The following is a 7,600-nucleotide window of genomic DNA, read 5'->3' on the forward strand; positions in this document are numbered from 1 at the left end:
TTAAATTGGCATTCCAGGATGCACACCTTCCCAACACGATTGCTGAAGAAAAATGTGAACATAAGCAAAGGCAGTGAAGAAAGCTGATGGTGCCCGGCTACCAAAAGATATAGCGTCTGGGGCCTTAAAGGCTTAAAGGCAAACAAGTGTCCATCTAGCTGAGAAGCACCAAAGCTCACATGGAAGAAGCACACCAACCTGTCTGACCACGAGGTAGAAGGGATCAGTTATCAGACATCAAAGAACTGAAAATCATATCAGTGGGTGCCCGCTTTACTGAAACAACCACTGAAGACAAACGTGTGCATAAGCAAATGTGGTGAAGAGAGCTAATGATGCCCGGCTATCAAAAGATATAGCATCTGGGGTCTTAAAGGCTTGAAGACAAACAAGCGGCCATCCAGCGGAGGAGCATCAAAGCCCACATGGAACAAGCACACCAGCCTGACTCACCACAAGGTGCAGAAGGGACCAGTTATCAGACATCAAAGAACTAAAATCAGATCAGTGGGTGCCCACCTTCCTGATACGATCACTGAAGACAAATGTGTGCATAAGCAAAGGTGGTGAAGAAAGCTGATGTTGCTAGGCTATCAAAAGATATAGCATCTGGGGTCTTAAAGGCTTGAAGATAAACAAGCAGCCAACTGGCTCAGAAGCAACAAAGCCCACATGGAAGAAGCACAACAGCATGTGTGACCACGAGCTGCCGAAGGGATCAGGTATCCAGCATCCAAGAACAAAAATATCATCATTGTAAAGGTGGGTAAGTGCAGAGTGGAGACTCAAAGCCCATCAATGGGCAACTGAACACCCCCTTACTGAGGGGTTGTGGGGAGGAGACAAGCCAATCAGGGACCAGGGTAGCAATGATGAAACATATAACTTTCCTCTAGTTCTTTAATGCTTCCTCCCCCCCACTATCATGATCCCAATTCTACCTTACAAATCTGACTGGACCAGAGCTTGTACATTGGTACAGATAGCAACTGGAAACACAGGGAATCCAGGATAGATGACTCCTTCAGGATCAGTAGTGAGAGGGGCAATGCCTGCAGGGTGAAGGGAATGTGGGGTAGAAAGGGGGAACCAATTACAAGAATCTAAGTATTGCCTCCTCCCTGGGGGATGGACAGCAGAGAAGAGGGCGGAGGGAAACATCGGACTGGGTAACTTATGACAAAACTATAATAATTTATGAACTATGAAGGGTTCATGAGAGAGGGGGGAGTAGGGAGAGAGGGGGAAAATGAGCAACTGATATTAGGGACTAGAGTGGGAGGCAAATGTTTTGAGAATGATGAGGGCAACAAATGTGCATATGTGCTTGACACAATGGATGGATGGATGGATTGTGATGAGAATTGTACGAGCCCCCAATAAAATAATTTTTTAAAAAACAAACACTTCAACAAAGGAGACCTCACCTTAACTGGGGTCATTTTCTCATGTTTGGAGGAGAAGGAAAAAACAAAGCAAATTGTTCAAGAGTCACCCTAAATTAATAGACACTCTGAAAAGGGTGATCAGTGAACCTTAATGGAAATTCAAGCCCAGAAGTGTTAGGCAGGAGCACATGCCTGTCTCAGAGAAAGTGATTTCACTTCAGAGAGGTAACCTGCCCATTGGGAAAAATGCACAACATTACTTATACCGAGAGAATATGCCTGTATTCTGTTCTTAATCAGACATTTTTTTATTAATCATTTGTTGGGGGTTCTTTCATATCTCATAAGAACTCATCATTTAATTGTATCTAAGCACATTTGTGCATATGTTGCCATCATTTCCAAAATGTTTTCTTTTCCATTTGAGGCCCTGGTATCAACTCCTCTTTTTCCCCTCTCACCCCTCCCCTCCTACCCTTGTGAATCCCTGATCAATTATACATTATTGCTGTTATTTCATATCTTACACCATCTGTTATATCCCTTTACCCATCTTTCTATTATTCATTCCCTTTGTGGGTGGGGGTTATATATTCAACCTTGTGATTGCTTCTCCCTTTCTCCCCCTTCTCCCCACCCCCCCCCTCCCCTCATGGTATCTCTCTATGCCAGCTCCTGTTCCTGAGGGCCTTATCTGTTCTGAATTCCCTGCATCGAGAGTCCTTATCTGTACCAATGCACATACTCCGGTCTAGCAGTATTTGCAAGGTAGAACTGAGGTCATGTTAGTGGGGCGGGGGGTGGGGGGGCAGGAGGAGCATTCAAGAAAAAGAAAACAGAAACAAAAAAACCCCAGAGGAATGCTGTGTGTTTTGTCGGTGCTATACCATGTTTCCCTGAAAGTAAGACATCCCCCGAAAATAAGACCTACTTACCGTTTTGTCTCTTGCTGAAATATAAGGCATCCCCTGAAAATAAGACTTCCCCGAACATAAGGCCTCCCAGATAATAAGGCCCCCCCCCCAAAGCTACCATAACTCTGAACTCTGGACCGTAGTGGCGGACACCACCACGCAGCTCACTGTTGGCCGCAGCGCAGGCGGAGCAGACAGGAAGTGCGAGTAAAGGTACCCTAGATTATGAGTAAATGTACCCTAGATTATGAGTAAATGTACCATAGATTATGAGTAAAGGTACCCTAGATTATGAGTAAATGGGCTTTGTTGCTTCCCTGCTAGATGGCCCATTGTTTAACTTAAGCTCTAGGACACCAGACCCTATCGATTTTGATAGCTGGGCACCATCTGCTTTCTTCACCACATTTGCTTATGTACCTGTTATGTCTTCAGAAATTGTGGCAGGAAGGTGAATATCACAGAGTGCCAGGTTATTAGAACAACATGTTTTTGCATTGAGGGAAGATTTGAGTAGAGGCCCAATGTCTGTCTGCTACCTTAATAGTTAACATATAAATATATGTACATAGACCTATATCCCTGTCATTATAAAGTAATATATTTACATATAGACATGCCTTATATCTCTATAATAGCTTTTGCCTCCTAGTTCTTGCCTCTATTTCGTTTTACCTTACTCCTGCCCTACTATCATGTTCACCTTCATTCGGCTCCCAGTAACTTCTCTTGGATACATTGCACTTGATACAACCCCACCTGGCATCCTACACCCTCCTTGCCATCAATTTTAGATCCCTTGTTGTTCCCTTGTCCCTGAATTTGTTGGTTCTCTCCCTCCCTTTCCCCCGCCTCCTCCTCTCCCATGTCCCTCCAGAACCTTCAGTCCCGTCGTTTTCTCCTCAGGATTGTTTATCCTGCCTCGCTTACATAGGTAGACGTAGAGAAAAAGAAAAGAAAGAAAAAAAACCCAATAAATAGTTCCAAGTGTGTGCCAAGCCCTGCCCCTGAGTCAGAACTATGTTTTCGGGATTCCTCAGGGACTTCATTACTTTGCTCCCTTTGCTGCTCTGTTGTGTTTCCTTCATGTTTTGCCCACTGGTGGGAGTAGGGTGGTGAAGGAGCAAACCGGGCTCACTTTCTGAACTATGTCTCCAGTGCTGTCCCCCATAGTGCTGTGGGTCAGTGAGGGGACGCCATATCTCACGGTGGGGTCGGCCCTATGGACCTCTCTGTGTATTGGCTGCTCCGAGCAGGGATGTCATCCTCAGAGCTTGGTGGACCATGATGAGGTCCACTCCCTCTCTTTCCCTCTTAGTTTGCCCCTGTGTGGTCTGGACAGACCCGCCTCTCTCCCCAAGCTATATCTTCAGTGCTGTCCTCTGTATTACATTCTTCTGGGGTGTTGGTGGGGGTTCTACATAGCTTGGCTTAGACCTGGCCGGCAGTCCTCTCTGTGAGTTCACTGCTCCAGGCTGGTATGTTGCCCTCAAGGCTTGGCGTTCCAGGATGAGGTCTGGTTTCTCTCTCCCTTTCCTGTGGAGACATCAGCAATACCCTCCCCAGGGGTGGATTAGTACCCTGTTCCCCTACCACCTTAGTCTTTTTCCCCCTCCTTTTTATTTGGATGCCATATGCAACCCTGGGTTGGATCTGACCCCTCCCAAAGTGCCTGGAACTCCTTAATCAGGCACTTTTGACCTAGTTTCTATGCATCCCTTGGTGACTTAGGATGTGTGCAAAAGACAACCAGAACTTTAGATTCTGTCTTTTCGAGGTGGACAACATCTTTCATGGGCCCCACCAGAAGGAAACCCCACAAGTCAAACCAGACTTCATCATAAACACACCTGTACCAAGTTAAAGGAACCTTTGGACTTGAGGCTGAAGTGCCCTAATGTGAGAAGCAGGTAACTAGTATATGAAGGTTATGGATTTGGAAGTCATTGGACTTTGGTTCAAAGATCTTGTTTTGAGGGTGCCCAATAAATGGCCACTTAAGATTACCATTTATATGCTGTTCTCATACTCCCTTTGCTTTCTTCCTGATCTGTCTTCCAGCAACCATAGTCCTGTCTTTGTGAATTAGAATTATTGAAAGTCTTGCCCTGTCTCATGGTTTGAGTAGTGTCCAATCATTTAAGTTTTAAATCTGTACATGTCAACAATCTATATATTTTTGTCTAAAAAACTGTCCTATACATAACCTTTCTCAACAGTATTTTAAATTTTATACCATTGGTCAAATTAATGATACTATCAGTGGATTTCCCATATGCTCCATGGGAATTATTTACAATGTTCCTCAATAAAATAATAATGGTGTCTCTAAAGTGGACCAGGGACATATATAAACCATAAGCATATGAATGGATTTTGAGCTCGCACTTCATCGTAGGCCTAATCTAAGAACAATTAGTTCCTACAACATGATACCACTCATTACTTGTTCTCATGTTAAGATCCCTGAAGATACGGTGCTATGGCAAGGTGTGGTGAAGAAATCACATGGTGCCCAACTATCAGAAAGAATAGCATCTGGGGTCTTAAAGGCTTGTCTTAAAACAAGCAGCCGTCTAAGTGAGGTGTCAGCTAAGGTGCCACAGAAGAAACACACCGGCCATGAGCATTCAAGGATTGTAAGTAGTATACTCCAAGACCAGAGGAGGAAACTGTGTTAGAGCTCAAATTCTGAGCACCAGTTTGCAGAAGCCTACAGATGCTAGCCCAACATCCATTTGCACGGTCCCTATGTGGATTATGCTTTGGGTGAATCCCCTTGGACCATTGACCAGTAATGTGAATAGCCTTGCTCTCACACAGCATGAATTGGAAAGTGGATTAATGCAGATGTACTTAAGTTAAAATTTAATACCTTATCATTTGTTCTCCTTTTTGAACCATTTTAAATTGGTTCTAGTTTTTATTACTTTCAGTTGTGTGTGTGTGTGTGTGTTTAGATTGAGGTTTTTCTCTGTTTTATTTTGCTATTGTTGTTTCATTTTGTCATTGTTGTTGGTGTTTCATGTTTTATGCTTGTTTGCATGGTTGGATTGGGCTGGGATATTTTCTTGATATATAATTGCTTCTTGATATAAAGGTCTTTCGCACACATATATGAGTGTCTCTGGATTTGGTTCTCTAGTCAACCCTGCCTAACACAATGGGTTTTCATTTGCTTCTTTTCTTTCTGTTGCCTGGATCAGGTGCTTATCTATTACTGAGAGAAAGAACTACTCTAGTCAGACACAGGCAATGCTGGGCTGGGGGTCGGGGTTTCTAAGAGAAGCCACAACCTGAAAGTTAATGAGTTTAAGAAACTGTTTAGCTAACGCACTTGGCTCTGGGTTTTTTAACTTTCCTGCTGGACTAAGCCATTCTGGGAATTGCGCGCCACAATTTGTTGTTAAGGGGAGCCAACAGGCTCTGCAAAGAAGGTGCCAGATGCAGGGGATTCTAAGAATTGCTCTCCCACATGTGCTCTGTTTCCGTAAAATGGCGTTGCAGTTCCGTATTTGAAGTGAGGGCTCTGAAATCGCGAGAACTTCCTTAACGAGGGACAGCCTGGCTCTATCCAGGAGCTTCTCCTCTCTGAGCTCTCGTTTACTTAGAGTGAAGCGTATGAGAAAGTACTTTCAGCTCAGCTTTCATTTGTGCACCCCAGCTGCCTCACTCCTCCGTGAAAAACGTTTGTAACGTATATGATGACGACAGTGTGTTCGTTTCTGTCTGTTCCATTTGCAAACTTTCTCTGCTCTCTTATAAATGTCCGGATTTCCAGTCCTATATGCCTGAGAGTAGAACTAGATGACCATTCTCTGTTTCATCATTTAAAAGGTATAATTCTAGTTCCAGCATGTTCTGGGTTGTTGGATTTATGTGCACAGTGGTGAGGGGTATTATAGGAAATCTCAGTTTCTGACCACAATTCTGAGAAACATTCCACTGATTTTCTGTGCACATTTTGAATGGAATCACAAGGTCCTCCAAGAAATTCACAGGGAAAACAGGCAGACGCTCTCAACCTCTTTTGAAATGCGTGTTGTTCTTAGTAAGAAGTGAGTGCCATGTCTGGAAATGAAGCTACACCTCTACTTATACAGTCAACTCGGGAATGTGATTTCCAATGATTCTTCAGAAAATCAGTGGGCATCTCTGGGGATATTTTTATAATAGGTTAACCTAACTGAAACAATTTGAAAACATATAGTATGTGTGTGCGCGCGCGCGCGCGCTTTTTGTGTGTGGTATTGTTTTTAAAAATGTTAGCTCTTGTTAATCATTGTAACATAGAATATCACAAAGAAAAACACATACAGTGATTTTAAGCCTGTTAGTTGACTTCACAGACCCAGCGAATGTGTGATTTTTAACCCACGATGGTGTTCATTTAGATGAAATCTGATTATTATGCATATACAAATGTATGAGACTCCATTTTAAGGCTTATTTTAGCTTTGAAATATTCTAAGTTTCAACTACAAATAGACTGCTTTTTGTGACTCTTCGTTGGGCAGTCCATTTGAAGACTGCACTGTCAAAACATTAGTTTGGGTTAATACAAGATCTTTTAAAGCAAAAATATTTATAAGAATACAATTTTTACCCATAGTTTTTAATACTAAATTCAATAACGTGTTTTCAAGACAGTCCATTTTGATTTTATCACATGTAGGTTTATAAATAATATCTTTGTGCTATATGGATTTTCATGTTTATAACAACCTTAGAAGCAACATCTTTACAAGTACTTTAAGTTAGATGTTTCAGAATGTATTTCCTTTAAGGAATAAAGGGGATTTTGAAAATGAAATTAGTTTTGTCAGAAAACTGGGATCCTGGTGGGTGGAAAGTTGGACTGCTACCACAAGGTCAGCAGTTCAGAACCACCAACGACACTAGGGAGTTATATGAAGTTGCTGCTCTAACAAAAATTCACAGCCTCAGAAACCTACAGGGGTCGTTCTATGCTTTCTTTTGGGTCACAATGAGAACAGAATTGACTTAATGACAGTTAATTTGTTGTTTTATTTTGTTTTGTCTTGTTTTGTTTTGTGACAAGCCTTGGGAAATTCATTTTCTCCCTAGTTTTAATGAAAAGTGCTGCTTGATAATTTTCATTTTTATCTGAATTTTTTCTTCTTCTACCTTTGATGATCTAAACCTCATGCCTCAGATTACCTGGATTTTAGATTTGTCTCTGAAAAGTGTCATAATATTTTTTCACAATGATAGAAGGTTTGTCCCCAGGTCTGTTTGATATCAATTAAAATACTATATGAGGGGGTACCCCCCCCA

The sequence above is a fragment of the Echinops telfairi genome, unplaced genomic scaffold, assembly GCF_000313985.2.
Source record: "Echinops telfairi isolate 266 unplaced genomic scaffold, ASM31398v2 ScPeMD7_7469;HRSCAF=8507_0, whole genome shotgun sequence".
In the NCBI taxonomy this organism is placed as follows: domain Eukaryota; kingdom Metazoa; phylum Chordata; class Mammalia; order Afrosoricida; family Tenrecidae; genus Echinops; species Echinops telfairi.